The sequence below is a fragment of the Zea mays genome, chromosome 6 (genome assembly GCF_902167145.1).
Source record: "Zea mays cultivar B73 chromosome 6, Zm-B73-REFERENCE-NAM-5.0, whole genome shotgun sequence".
Taxonomy (NCBI): domain Eukaryota; kingdom Viridiplantae; phylum Streptophyta; class Magnoliopsida; order Poales; family Poaceae; genus Zea; species Zea mays.
The window spans coordinates 43813274-43828466 of NC_050101.1; the positions used below are offsets into that span (position 1 = coordinate 43813274).

At 43.8% G+C, this 15193-nt stretch overlaps 1 long non-coding RNA gene across 1 annotated transcript; it reads right to left on the minus strand.

The window, feature by feature from the left end:
- Positions 1-364: 364 nt before the first annotated feature.
- LOC118472176 (uncharacterized) lies at positions 365-2916 on the minus strand. The gene is made up of 2 exons (XR_004850117.1): positions 2564-2916; positions 365-1589 (listed from the first exon to the last, which is right to left on the minus strand). It is a non-coding gene; the product is annotated as an uncharacterized lncRNA (long non-coding RNA).
- Between the last annotated feature and the right edge of the window lie 12277 nt (positions 2917-15193).

A 15193-nucleotide genomic window follows, 5' to 3' on the forward strand; every position in this document is an offset into this window, starting at 1 on the left:
TCCAACGTCGACAACTACAAGCCCAAACAGGATCTAGGTGGGTGGTTGGCCGTCTACACAATCACTGCCCAGGCCACTGGAGCAACTGAGGAAGTCATGACAACGTACTTGCCCATTGTTCTTAGGCAAGATGCACTGCAATGGCTCCGACATCTTCCTTGCCACAACATTGACGATTGGGATGACTTTAGCCGCCGGTTTGACTCGAACTTTCAATCCCTTTCCAATGAACCGGCACAACCTTGGGACCTCAAGTCCATAAAGCACCAAAGCGATGAGACACTCTGCTCATTCCAGAGGTGTCACACCCGGATTTAAGGGATAAAGCCGGGTGCGTCTCATATGTGTGCCAAAGAAGAACATCACATATAATGACAGTGTATAAAGATAATTGTCACAAATATCATTATTACATAGCAGAAGTCTTACAAAAAAAAATAAATGAGAACAATAAAGAGAACTAAGTATTATTCCTTAGCGCCATCAAGCTGACTGGGAGATACCACCTAGATAAGCTTGTACTCCTCATTGTAAGGCTCCTCCAGGACCACCTGTTCTTCTCATATGGGGGTTTATATATCGCAAGGGTGAGCTCACAAAAGATCATATCTCAACAAGTTGTGGCGAATAATGTGCATGAACTCACCAAAGGTGGGAGCTGATGTGAAGTGTAAGGCTGATCAAATAATAAGTGTTAAAGCTGATCATTGCTTTTAATAAGTTGGTCAAATTTTATTAGCAGTTACTAAATGTAAGTAGATACCAAACCAGAGTAATAATAGATCAAAATTTAATAATAAACCACAATGCGATGCATATGACAAAATTGAGTTTAATTCCATAAATTAATCATGCGAGAGTCCTGAGCTGCTCATGACTGCGAGCACGACTAGTATACCAGTTTTACACTCTGCAGAGGTTGTACCCTTTACCCACAAGTCATGTTACCCATTTGCCACGGGGTTGTATGAGCCCCATACACCTCTACCAAGGAAGCGAGGCAGGTAACACTACGAGGCCTTTACAAAGTTCCACTGGCTTCAGAAAACCCGCTACAGTTTCTAGGGAGCACAAATGCAGGAATCCCCCGTTTGACCGCTATCGCAGCAAAATCAACAAGAGAACCTCCCTACACCGCCAACTCCCCTACTGCCCTTGCCCCTTTCTGGTAAGGTAGACCTCCACTAGCTTTCCTAATTAGTCAGCCAAGGGTGTCCCATTCCACCCTTGTGGTGACACATGTTTCTCAAATTAAGCTCCATGTTCCAATTAACATAATAGTCTTATCATGAACAAAAATAGAACAAAAATAATAAAGAATGACCATGTGTAATAGTTATCTCAACACCCAAAACCATATATAGCAATAACAAAGACTACCCAAAAGTTTAGGGGTAAGCAAGGTGTAAAGATGACCAAACTAGAGTGACCTATTGGGTCCCATCAAAATTAAGCCTATGCATGCCAAAATGATTATAGAGAACATTATTGGGTAAATAAAAGTGGTCAAGGGCACAACTTTCCTTCAATGAGCTCTTGTTCAGCAACTTCTACCTACTGAACACCTGGATCCTCGGTCACTGGTTCATCTACTCGAAGCAATACAAACAGACATGATATAGGAGAAATTAACATTACACCAAACATGAGTACAAACTACATGATAATAATGTACTCATCGCAACGAGATCGTAGGTTCGAGAATCACTAAATTCAGAGTTATGAATTACAAGTTATGATTTTCTGAAGTTTTATGTGTTTGGTACAAAAATAGCCAAGTGATTAATTTTAAGATAAGTTTCATGCTAAAATAGAGTTACCGTGTGATAAATAATATTAAAGAAAAATTATTGCAACTGGAATGGATTAAAAGGAGCTAAAATGAATTTTCTAGTAATTAAACAAGATCTAGAATTATTTTTATACTAGAAAAGTATTTTCTATATTAATTTATCCAATTTCCTATGTCTCTGGACTGTGCTCATAATTCGGAGTTGCTTGGGGTTAAATTTGCAAAGTCTTGGGCCTCTCTGTAAGGATCTTACTACTGTCCTGGACCGCGGGTTGATAAGCAAGAAACCTAGGGTCTTTTATGTAAAGACTCTCGGCCGAAGGGGTATTATCTATTACCATCTGTAGGATCTAAATCTTGCGGCTCGGATTAAATTATTCCAGCGCTTAAGGCTGCTTCACTCGGAGCCGTTGGATCCCTGATCCAAGGCCATGCACTCGCCACACACCTGTTCTGATCCGCCTGTTAACGATCAACGACCCCGACTATTAAGTGATCACGATTGATCCACAAGCGTAGGATCAGAATCGGACAGACCAGATTACCCAGACGAAACTCTACCCTAGTATCTAATCTGCGCCGTCCACTCACCAATCCATGGTCAGGAGACCATCGTCTTCCGCCCGGCGCGCCAAGCGGCGGGCGCAATCCATTGACACGGTGGTTTCACGCTGGCGCGAGGTGCATTGGGCGCGCACGAGTCTAATCATCGAATGTGAGCGCAGCATCACATAGCAGGGATGAAGGCAAATCTTGCGGAGAGGGGCTCACCGGCAGAGGTGTCGCGTGGAGGTCGGACCGTGGTGGGGAGCTTCACGGCGCGAACTCCTGGCTCTGGTGAGCAATTCCCGCCGCGCTATGGCCTCGGAGGCACCAATCCTGCCCCCGCTTGGATCCACACACCCGGCCAAAAGTGCCAGAGCACCCGCCAGAGGACGTACGGTGGAGGAAATTCCCCCCGGCGTGCACCCCGCAACTTCCCCCTCTCTTCCAATGGCGAGCGCGGAGTGGAGCATTCAGGCAATGGCACAAGGCTTGGCATTCCTGAGCGCGACCGAGGCTTCCCCCCTTTTATTTATAGGCGATGGCTGCGACGACTTTGCTGGCTAGTGGCGGACCGCGGATGCGGAGGCCATTGCGCGGCGCGACGACCGTCGGTTACGCGAAGGGGCTGATAGCCCCTGGCCTGCACGCCATTGACTCAAACTCCAGGGCCCACACACCAGTCACGGAAGGATCGTGAGGGTGGTTCTTCACGGATAGTGGGGAGACTGACATTTGGCCCCACCTGTCGGCGCTCAATCAATTGGCTGGGCCGCGCGGTGGAGTAGGGAGTGGGCCGATTTAAGCGAATTTGGCCCAATGTGGCTTCTTCCTTTTCTTTTCTTTTTTCTTTTCTCTTTATTTTTAGATTTCAAATTCAAATTCAAATCTTGTTGCCAAATTCTTACTCAGATAAAATACACAAACTCAAATACCCATATGAAAAGTTCTATTTATTTATATATGTATTTTCTTTGTATTGTATACTATTTTTCCTTCTCTTTCTCTAATTTCCAAATTGCAAATTAGGCTCTAATCCCAATATCAACATTATTATATGTTTATTACTATTATTATGATTATTATTAAATGCACAAACAAATATACTCCAACATGATGCATAGATTATTTAGGAGTCATTAGCTATCTAATCACTTTAAATGTGGTTGTTTACATGTTTTAATATATAGAGGGCAAAAGATATAATGAGATCAACTCATTTCTTATTATTTACAATTTGGGTATTTCAAATCCTACCTCCCTTAAAAATAATCTCGATCTCAAGATTAAGAGGAACTAGGGAAGAGGTGGGGAAATTCTATTCGTAGCTCATCTTCTCTCTCCCAAATAACTTCATCTTCCCCATGATGACTTCATTGCACTTTGCACATTTTGTTTACTTTATTCCTTGTAATCCGAGTCAATGTGTCAATGATCTTGATAGGATACTCCGTGTAAGTTAGATCACCTTCCACACCGAGTTCTTCCATCGATAACTGTTCCTCTAGGACACGGAGGCACTTCTTGAGTTGAGACACGTGGAATACATTGTGTTCATCAGACAAATGATCTGGTAACTCAAGCTGGTAGGCCATTTCCCCAAATCACCTAAAGATTCTGAAGGGTCCAATAAAGCGTGGGGATAACTTGCCCTTAACTTTGAATCTTCTCATTCCACGAATTGGTGACACCTTGAGGTACACGTGGTCACCCTCCTCAAATTCCAGTGGTCTTCTCCGGTTATCAGCATAGCTCTTCTGTCACCGGCAGAGGTGTCGCGTGGAGGTCGGACCGCGGTGGGGAGCTTCACGACACGAACTCCCGGCTCTGGTGAACAATTCCCGCCGTGCTATAGCCTCGGAGGCGCCAATCCTGCCTCCTCTTGGATCCACACACCCGGCCAAAAGTGCCAGAGCACCCGCCAGAGGACGTACGGTGGAGGAAATTCCCCCCGGCGTGCACCCAGCAACTTCCCCCACTCTTCAAATGGCGCGCGCGGAGTGGAGCATTTGGGCAATGGCACGGGGCTTGGCATTCCTGAGCGCGACCGAGGCTTCCCCCCTTCTATTTACAGGCGACGGCTGCGGTGGCTGAGCTGGCTAGTGGCGGATGCAGAGGCCATTGCGCCCGCGACGACCGTCGGTTACACGAAGGGGCTGACAGCCCCTGGCCCGCACGCCATTGACTCAAACGCCAGGGCCCACACACCAGTCATGGAAGGATCGCGAGGGTGGTGCTTCGCGGATAGTGGGGAGATTGACGTTCAGGCCCCACCTGTCGACGCTCAATCGATTGGCTGGGCCGCGCGGTGGAGTAGGGAGTGGGCCGATTTAAGCGAATTTGGCCTAATGTGGCTTCTTCCTTTTCTTTTCTTTTTTCTTTTCTCTTTATTTTTAGATTTCAAATTCAAATTCAAATCTTGTTGCCAAATTCTTACTCAAATAAAATACACAAACTCAAATACCCATATGAAAAGTTTTATTTATTTATATATGTATTTTCTTTGTATTGTATAGTATTTTTCCTTCTCTTTCTCTAATTTCCAAATTGCAAATTAGGCTCTAATCCCAATATCAACATTATTATATTTTTATTACTATTATTATGATTATCATTAAATGCACAAACAAATATACTCCAACATGATGCATAGATTATTTAGGTGTCATTAGCTAATTAATCACTTTAAATGTGGTTATTTACATGTTTTAATATATAAAGGCCAAAAGATATAATGAGATCAACTCATTTCTTATTATTTATAATTTGGGTATTACAAATCCTACCCCCCTTAAAAATAATCTCGATCTCGAGATTAAGAGGAATTAGGGAAGAGGTGGGGAAATTCTATTCGTAGCTCATCTTCTCTCTCCCAAATAGCTTCATCTTCCCCATGATGACTTCATTGCACTTTGCACATTTTGTTTACTTTATTCCTTGTAATCCGAGTCAATGTGTCAATGATCTTGATAGGATACTCCGTGTAAGTTAGATCACCTTCCACACCGAGTTCTTCCATCGATAACTGTTCCTCTAGGACACGAAGGCACTTCTTGAGTTGAGACACGTGGAATACATTGTGTACATCAGACAAATGATCTGGTAACTCAAGCTGGTAGGCCATTTCCCCAAATCACCTAAAGATTTTGAAGGGTCCAATAAAGCGTGGGGATAACTTGCCCTTAACTTTGAATCTTCTCATTCCATGAATTGGTGACACCTTGAGGTACACGTGGTCACCCTCCTCAAATTCCAGTGGTCTTCTCCGGTTATCAGCATAGCTCTTCTGTCACCGGCAGAGGTGTCGCGTGGAGGTCAGACCGCGGTGGGGAGCTTCACGACACGAACTCCCGGCTCTGGTGAACAATTCCCGCTGTGCTATGGCCTCGGAGGCGCCAATCCTGCCTCCTCTTGGATCCACACACCCGGCCAAAAGTGCCAGAGCACCCGCTAGAGGACGTATGGTGGAGGAAATTCCCCCCGGCGTGCACCCAGCAACTTCCCCCTCTCTTCAAATGGCGCGCGCGGAGTGGAGCATTTGGGCAATGGCACGGGACTTGGCATTCCTGAGCGCGCCCGAGGCTTCCCCCCTTCTATTTACAGGCGACGGCTGCAGTGGCTGAGCTGGCTAGTGGCGGATGCGGAGGCCATTGTGCCCGCGACGACCGTCGGTTACACGAAGGGGCTGACAGCCCCTGGCCCGCACGCCATTGACTCAAACGCCAGGGCCCACACACCAGTCACGGAAGGATCGCGAGGGCGGTGCTTCGCGGATAGTGGGGAGATTGACGTTCAGGCCCCACCTGTCGACGCTCAATCGATTGGCTGGGCCGCGCGGTGGAGTAGGGAGTGGGCCGATTTAAGCGAATTTGGCCCAATGTGGCTTCTTCCTTTTCTTTTCTTTTTTTCTTTTCTCTTTATTTTTAGATTTCAAATTCAAATTCAAATCTTGTTGCCAAATTCTTACTCAAATAAAATACACAAACTCAAATACCCATATGAAAAGTTTTATTTATTTATATCTGTATTTTCTTTGTATTGTATAGTATTTTTCCTTCTCTTTCTCTAAATTCCAAATTGCAAATTAGGCTCTAATCCCAATATCAACATTATTATATTTTTATTACTATTATTATGATTATAATTAAATGCACAAACAAATATACTCCAACATGATGCATAGATTATTTAGGTGTCATTAGCTAATTAATCACTTTAAATGTGGTTATTTACATGTTTTAATATATAGAGGGCAAAAGATATAATGAGATCAACTCATTTCTTATTATTTACAATTTGGGTATTACAAATCCTATCCCCCTTAAAAATAATATCGATCTCGAGATTAAGAGGAACTAGGGAAGAGGTGGGGAAATTCTATTCGTAGCTCATCTTCTCTCTCCCAAATAGCTTCATCTTCCCCATGATGACTTCATTGCACTTTGCACATTTTGTTTACTTTATTCCTTGTAATCCGAGTCAATGTGTCAATGATCTTGATAGGATACTCCGTGTAAGTTAGATCACCTTCCACACTGAGTTCTTCCATCAGTAACTGTTCCTCTAGGACACGGAGGCACTTCTTGAGTTGAGACACGTGGAATACATCGTGTACATCAGACAAATGATCTGGTAACTCAAGCTGGTAGACCATTTCCCCAAATCGCCTAAAGATTCTAAAGGGTCCAATAAAGCATGGGGATAACATTCCCTTAACTTTGAATCTTCTCATTCCACGAATTGATGACACCTTGAGGTACACGTGGTCACCCTCCTCAAATTGTAGTGGTCTTCTTCAGTTATCATCATAGCTCTTCTGCCGAGTCTGTGCTATTCTCAAGTTCTCCTAGATCATCCACACTTGTTCTTCTACCTCTTGAATAATCTCAGACCCAAAGAACTGCCTTTCACCAGTCTGATCCCAATACATAGGAGTTCTGCACTTTCTGCCATATAAAGCTTCAAATGGTGACATTTTCAGACTGGCCTAGTAACTATTATTATAAGAGAACTCAACATATGGTATACTCTTGTCCCAACTGCCTCCATGCTTAAGGGCACATGCTCTTAACATATCCTCAAGTACTTGGGTAGTTCTCTCAATCTGGCCATCAGTTTGAGGATGATAAGCTGAGCTGAAGTTCAACTTTGTATTCTCATGAAGACTCTTCCAAAATCTTGAGGTGAATTGAGATCCTCGATCAGATATAATCTTCTTCGATACGCCATGTAGGCACACAATTCGAGCCATGTATAACTTTACCAACTGGGAACCCTTGTAAGTTGTGTTGACTGGAAAGTGAGCCACTTTGGTGAGTCTATCCACGATCACCCATATAGAATCGTAACCCTTCGGGGTGCGAGGTAACCCGATAATGAAATCCATACCAATTTCTTCCCACTTCCATTCGGGTACTTTTAATGGGTGTAGTAGTCCAGCTGGTCTTTGATGTTCAGCTTTGACTCTTTGACATACATCACACACAACCACGTGTGCAGCTACATCTCTTTTCATCCCATACCGCAATACTTCTGCTTCAGATGTTGATACATCTTAGTGCTACTAGGATTAATAGAGTAATCTAAGTGATGGGCTTCCTTCAGTATGGTCTCACGGAGGCTATCAATCTCAGGAACACATATCCGGTTCTTGAACCATATTGTGCCTTGTTCATCCTTCGTGAAGTCTGGACCTCTACCTTCAACCATTAGATCTTTGATTTCTTGGATTTTTGCATCACCGATCTGACCCTTGCATATTTCTTGCTGCAAGGTAGGTTCCACTTCGATAGTGATTCCTTCAGTATGTGCAACTAATCCCAGGTTGAGTCTTTTGAAATCTTCTACTATCTCATCGGGTAACTGGCCAACAATAGCTGCATGAACATGCTCCTTCCGACTCAAGGCATCCGCAACCAGATTCACATTGCCCGAATGATAGTGAATCTCCAAGTCATAGTCATTGATTAGCTCCAACCAATGGCGTTGCCTAAGGTTGAGATCTTTCTGGGTGAAGATATACTCTAAGCTCTTGTGATCAGTATAGACTTGGCATTTGGTCCCCATAATGTAATGCCTCCAAATCTTGAGAGCATGCACTACGGCTGCTAGTTCTAAGTCATGAGTGGGGTAGTTCAGCTCATGTTTCTGCAACTGGCGAGACACATAGGCAATGACATGTCCTTGCATAAGAACACATCTCAAGCCCTGGTGGCATGCATCACAATATATGTCAAATCCCTTCTGCAGATCTGGCATAATCAACACTGGGGTGACATCAATTTAAACCTCAATTGATTGAAACTCTTTTGGCATTCATGAGTCCACTTAAACTCTTTCCCCTTCTCCAATAGTGAGGTCATAGGTTTCTCTATCTTGGAGAACCCTTCAATAAAATGCCGGTAATAACTTGTGAGTCCCAGGAAACTCCAGACCTCCGTGACTGAACTTGGTATCTTCTAACCTACTATCTCTGTTACTTTAACCGGATCCACTGAGATTCCACCCTTGGAGATGATGTGCCCAAGGAATGGTACTTCATCAAGCTAGAACTCACAGTTGCTATACTTGGCATAGAGTTGATTATCTTGTAACTTCTGTAGCACCATCCGTAGATGTTCCTCATGATCACTATCATTCGTTCTTGGAATAAATGAGAATTTTGTTGATGAATACCACAACGAATCTATCAAGATACTCCATGAACACCTTGTTCATTAGATTCATGAAGTAGGCTGGTGCATTAGTTAAGCCAAACAACATGACTGTGAACTCATATAGACCATATCGGGTAGAGAAAGCCGTCTTGGGAATATCAGATGGCCTAATCTTCATTTGATGGTATCCTGATCTGAGATCAATTTTATAGAATACTCTAGCACCTCTCATCTGATCGAATAAATCTTTAATACGAGGTAAGGGATACTTGTTCTTAATGGTGACATCATTAAGTGATCTATAATCCACACACATCCTTTGTGAACCATCCTTCTTCTGTACAAACAGAAATGGTGCTCCCCAAGGTGAGGAACTCGGATGAATGTACCCCACCTCTTGTAACTCCATTAACTGTTTCTTAAGTTCTTTTAGTTCTTCTACTGACATCTTGTATGGCCTTTTTGAAATAGGTGCGGTTCCAGGTAAGAGATCAATAACAAACTCAACTTCCCTATTTGGTGGCATCCCAGATAAGTCCTCTGGAAAGACATCTGGGAAGTCTCTAACCACACGGATGTTTCTGCCCACAAATTTCCCATCTACTAGATATACAGCGGGTCTGGTAGAGGTGGTTATGATAATCATTACTTCGAATCTTTCCCCTTTTGGACTGGTGAGTTCTACGGTTCCCCTAGCGCAATTTATAACTGCCTTTACTTTTCTTAACCATGACATACCAAGTATCAGATCTATACTGCTCTCCTCTAATACTATAGGCATAGACCAGAATTCCCTTCCCATGATTGTTAGTGTTAATCTGTTGGTCATATAGTTTGCTTCAATAGGCCCTTTAGGTGTAATTACTATCAGTGGTTTTTGCATAGTTTGAAGTGGTAACTCATTTGTGTTGACATAGCGAGCAGAAATAAATGAATGCGTAGCACCAGAATCAAATAATATGGTTGCAGGTTCTGAATTAATAAAAAACATACCAATAGCGATGTCATCTCCATCAACGGTAGCATCAACACTGACTTGTTTGACCCTGACAATGCTGAATCCCTTGCCAGAACCTAGAGTTGGTTGCTTGCCTTGGACATTGCTTCGAGCGGGTGTGTTGGGAATCCTCTTCGGACAAGCATTGGCATAGTGCCCAACCTCACCACACTTAAAGCAAGTGGTGACTGTACCCTGTCCTGCAGGTCTCGCCGGGGTGAACCTAATGAGTGTGTGGAGTCTGTGGAGTCCTTAGTGGTGCATACTGAGCTGGTCATTGCCCTCCTCCAGGACGAGCTGGTGTACCCTGGGGTGGAACATAGCGAGGACGGATGCTACTGCTCCCCTGCCCCTGGGTGATAGCCTTCCTTTTCATCTCACCCAGCTGAACACGTTTGTGTTCAATAGCTATAGCCTTATCCAGAAGCCTCTGGAAAGATGGGACGGTGTGAGCAACCAGCTGATACTGAAGTGGTCCAACAAGCCCCTCCATGAAATGCTCTTGCTTCCTTTCATCATCAGCAACTTCATTTGGAGCATACCTCGACAACTGAATAAATTTATCACGATATTCACTGACTGACATGTTGACTTGCTTTAGTGGTAGGAATTCCTTCTTCTTTATTTTCATCAGGCCAGTAGGAATATGGTAGTTTCTGAATTGTGGTAGCAAACTCTGCCCATGTGATATTATTGGCAGCATCATGGGCAGCAGTGTAGGAGTCCCACCAATCAACAGCGGGGCTAGTAAGACGACCTGAAGCGTAGAGCACCTTCTCCCGATTAGAGCATTGAGCGATATTAAGTATCTTCTCCACTGATTTCAGCCAATCATCAGCATGTAAAGGATCTAGAGAGCTAGAAAATGTAGGTGGCTTGTGACTCATGAATTCCCGGTGCTTGTCCCGGGGTGGAGCTGGTGGTGGTGGTGGAGGTAGTGGTGGTTGTTGGTGCGGTTGCAACCGTTCTTGCCTCATCTCCTCTCGTATCTCCTGCCTTTCCTGACACATCTCCTAGCGTTCTTGCCTCATCTGAGCTTGCATTTCATTCATCGAGTTTGCCATCTGTTGTAGCATCTTCATCTGAGCGACAACCACTGGATCTGTCCCAGCCGGTGGAGGATTCGGAGGATTCATTTCTGGTTGTGGTTGTCTAACGATCCTCCTACTGCGGTGGTTGGTAGGTAGATCGATTCTGCCTCCCTTCCTGGTATTGACCATCTAGGTTAGAAACACATGGTAAGATAGAATTGTAGATAAGACGAGTAATTACGAGACATGATCTTTTTTGGGGGTTTTATTAGCTAAGTAGATTAGTGTGTCACCTACTAAGGCTAATACATTACCTTATAGTGGTACATGCTAGAATGCCCTGCTATATTAATTCAGTCAATCAAAGAAGCAAATCAAGCATTTACCATTAGAACAAACATCCAAACACTTTAGATAGCGAATATATATATATATATATTATTTTTTTTGTCTTAGGTCTCCTATCTCTTTAAGAGGTTTTAGGTGTAGGATTCCAAGGTGTGAAATCCTTCTTGTCTTTCTAGAGTAGAAAAGATAAGATTAGTCAGAGTAGAACAACAAAAGGTGAGATAGGATCAAGAAAAGTATAGAAAGAATCAGAGTCAGGTAAGTAGGTAAGGGTTTTGTCCAGTTCTATCCAGGTTTCGTCCTACAGTCAACATTTGCTCTGATACCAGTTCTGTCACACCCGGATTTAAGGGATAAAGCCAGGTGGGTCTCATATGTGCGCCAAAGAAGAACATCACATATAATGACAAAGTGTAAAGAGATAAATGTCACAAATATCATTATTACATAGCGGAAGTCTTACAAAAAATAAATGAGAACAATAAAGCAAACTAAGTATTATTCCTTAGCGCCATCAAGCTGACTAGGAGATGCCACCTAGATAAGCTCGTACTCCTCGTTGTAAGGCTCCTCCTGGACCACTTGTTCTTCTCCTGTGGGGGTTTATATATCACAAGGCTGAGCTCACAAAACATCATAGCTCAACAAGTTGTGGGGAATAATGTGCATGAACTCACCAAAGGTGGGAGCCCATGTGAAGTGTAAGGCTGATCAAATAATAAGGGTTAAAGCCGAGCATTGCTTTTAATAAGTTGGTCAAATTTTATTAGCAGTTACAAAACGTAAGTAGATACCAACCCAGAGTAATAATAGATCAACATTTAATAATAAACCACAATGCAATGCATATGACAAAACTGAGTTTAATTCCATAAATTAATCATGCGAGAGTCCTGAGATGCTCATGACCGCGAGCACGGCTAGTATACCAGTTTTACACTCTGCAGAGGTTGTACCCTTTATCCACAAGTCATGTTACCCATTTGCCACAGGGTTGTATGTGCCCCATACACGTCTACCAAGGAAGCGAGGTAGGGTAACACTACGAGGCCTTTACAAAGTTCCACTAGCTTCAAAAAACCCACTACAGTTTCTAGGGAGCGCAAATGCAGGAATCCCCTGTCTGACCGCCATCGCATCAAAATCAACCCGAGAACCTCCCTACACCGCCAACTCCTGTACTGCCCTTGCCCCTTTCGGGTAAGGTAGAACTCCACTAGCTTTCCTAGTTAGTCAGCCAAGGGCGTCCCATTCCACCCTTATGGTGGCACGTGTTTCTCAAGTTAAGCTCCATGTTCCAATTAACATAATAGTCTTATCATGAACAGAAATAGAGCAACAATAATAAAGAATGACCATGTGTAATAGTTATCCCAACACCCAAAACCATATATAGCAATAGCAAAGACTACCCAAAAGTTCAGGGGTAAACAAGGTGTAAAGATGACCAAACTAGGGTGACCTATTGGGTCCCATCAAAATTAAGCCTATGCATGCCAAAATGATTATAGAGAACATTATTGGGTAAATAAAAGTGGTCAAGGGCACAAATTGCCTTCAATGAGCTCCTGTTTAGCAACTTCTACCTGCTGAACACCTGGATCCTCGGTCATTGGTTCATCTACTCGAAGCAATACAAACAGACATGATATAGGAGAAATTAACATCACACCAAACATGAGTACAAAATACATGATAATAATCTACTCATCGCAACGAGATCATAGGTTCGAGAATCACTAAATTTAGAGTTACGGATTACAAGTTATGATTTTCCGAAGGTTTTATGTGTTTGGTACAAAAATAGCCAAGTGATTAATTTTAATATAAGTTTCATGCTAAAACAGAGTTACCGAGTGATAAACAATATTAAAACAAAATTATTGCAACTGGAATGGATTAAAAAGGAGCTAAAATGAATTTTCTAGGAATTAAACAAGATCTAGAATTTATTTTTATATACTAGAAAAGTATTTTCTGTATTAATTTATCCAATTTCCTATGTCTCTAGACTGCACGCATAATTCTGCAAATGCTCGGGGTTAAATTTGCAAAGTCTCGAGCCTCTCTGTAAGGATCTTACTACTGTCCTGGACCGCGGGTTGATAAGCAAGAAACCTAGGGTCTTTTATGTAAAGACTCTCGGCCGAAGGGGTATCATCTAATACCATCCGTAGGATCTAAATCTTGCTGCTCGGATTAAATTATTCCGGCGCTTAAGGCTGCTTCACTCGGAGCCGTTGGATCCCTGATCCAAGGCTGTGCACTCGCCACGCACCTGTTCTGATCTGCCTATTAGATTAACGATCAATGGCCTCGACTATTAAGTGATCGCGATCGATCCACAAGCGTAGGATCTGAATCGGACAGACCAGATTACCCGAATGAAACGCTGCCCTAGAATCTAATCTGCGCCGTCCACTCACCAATCCATGGTTACGAGACCATCGTCTTCCCCTCGGCGCGCCAAGCGACGGGCGCAACCCATTGACGCGGTGGTTTCATGCCGGCGCGAGGTGCATTGGGCGCACGAGTCTAATCATCGAATGTGAGCACAGCATCGCATAGCAGGGACGAAGGCAAATCTTGCGGAGAGGGGCTCACCGACAAAGGTGTCGCGTGGGGGTCGGACCATGGTGGGGAGCTTCACGGCGCGAACTCCTGGCTCCGGTGAACAATTCCTGCAACTTCCCCCTCTCTTCAATGGCACGCGCGGAGTGGAGCATTCGGGCAATGGCACGGGGCTTGGCATTCCTGAGCGCGACCGAGGCTTCCCCTTTTATTTGCAGGTGACGGTTGCGGCAGCTAGCGGCGGATGCGGAGCCCGTTGTGCTCGCGACGACCGTCGGTTACGTGAAGGGGCTAACAGCCCATGGCCCACACGCCATTGACTCAAACACCAGGGCCCACACACCAGTCACGGAAGGATTGAGAGGGCAGTGCTTCGCGGGCAGTGGGGAGACTGACGTTCAGGCCCCACCTATTGGCGCTCAATCGATTGGCTGGGCCGCGCGGTGGAGTAGGGAGTGGGCCGATTTAAGTGGATTTGGCCCAATGTGGCTTGTTCCTTTTCTTTTCTCTTTATTTTAGATTTCAAATTTAAATTCAAATCTTGTTGCCAATTTCAAACTCAGATAAAATACACAAACTCAAATACCCATATGAAAAGTTTTATTTATTTATATCTGTATTTTCTTTGTATTGTATAGTATTTTCCTTCTCTTTCTCTAAATTCCAAATTGCAAATTAGGCTCTAATCCCAATATCAACATTATTATATTTTTATTACTATTATCATGATTATTATTAAATGCACAGACAAATAAACTCCAACATGATGCATAGATTATTTAGGTGTCATTAGCTAATTAATCACTTTAAATGTGGTTGTTTACATATTCTAATATATAGAGGGCAAAAGATATAATGAGATCAACTCATTTCTTATTATTTACAATTTGGGTATTACATGAAGCGTTTTCAAACCATGAGGAACCGCATCCTCGACGTCGCGGAGGCTGCTGTGATCGAGGACTTCTACCATGAGTCTAATGACTCTGCCTTCATCCGGGCCATCCTCCAGAAATTAAAGCTCCTGCCACCTTAGAATTGTTGTTCCGAGAGGCAAACATCTAAATCACCCCCTATGAACAGGCTCATGACCTCATCGGCCACGCGAAGCCTGCGCCCTAGGCACTAAAGAAGGATGGGAACCAGCAGCAGGACAAGCGATGGGACAAGAGGCCCAGAGACGAAGTGCACACGGCGGGGCCCCTAACGACTTGGCCCCACGGTGCGCCACGAGGCAATGTACGAACACTGGACA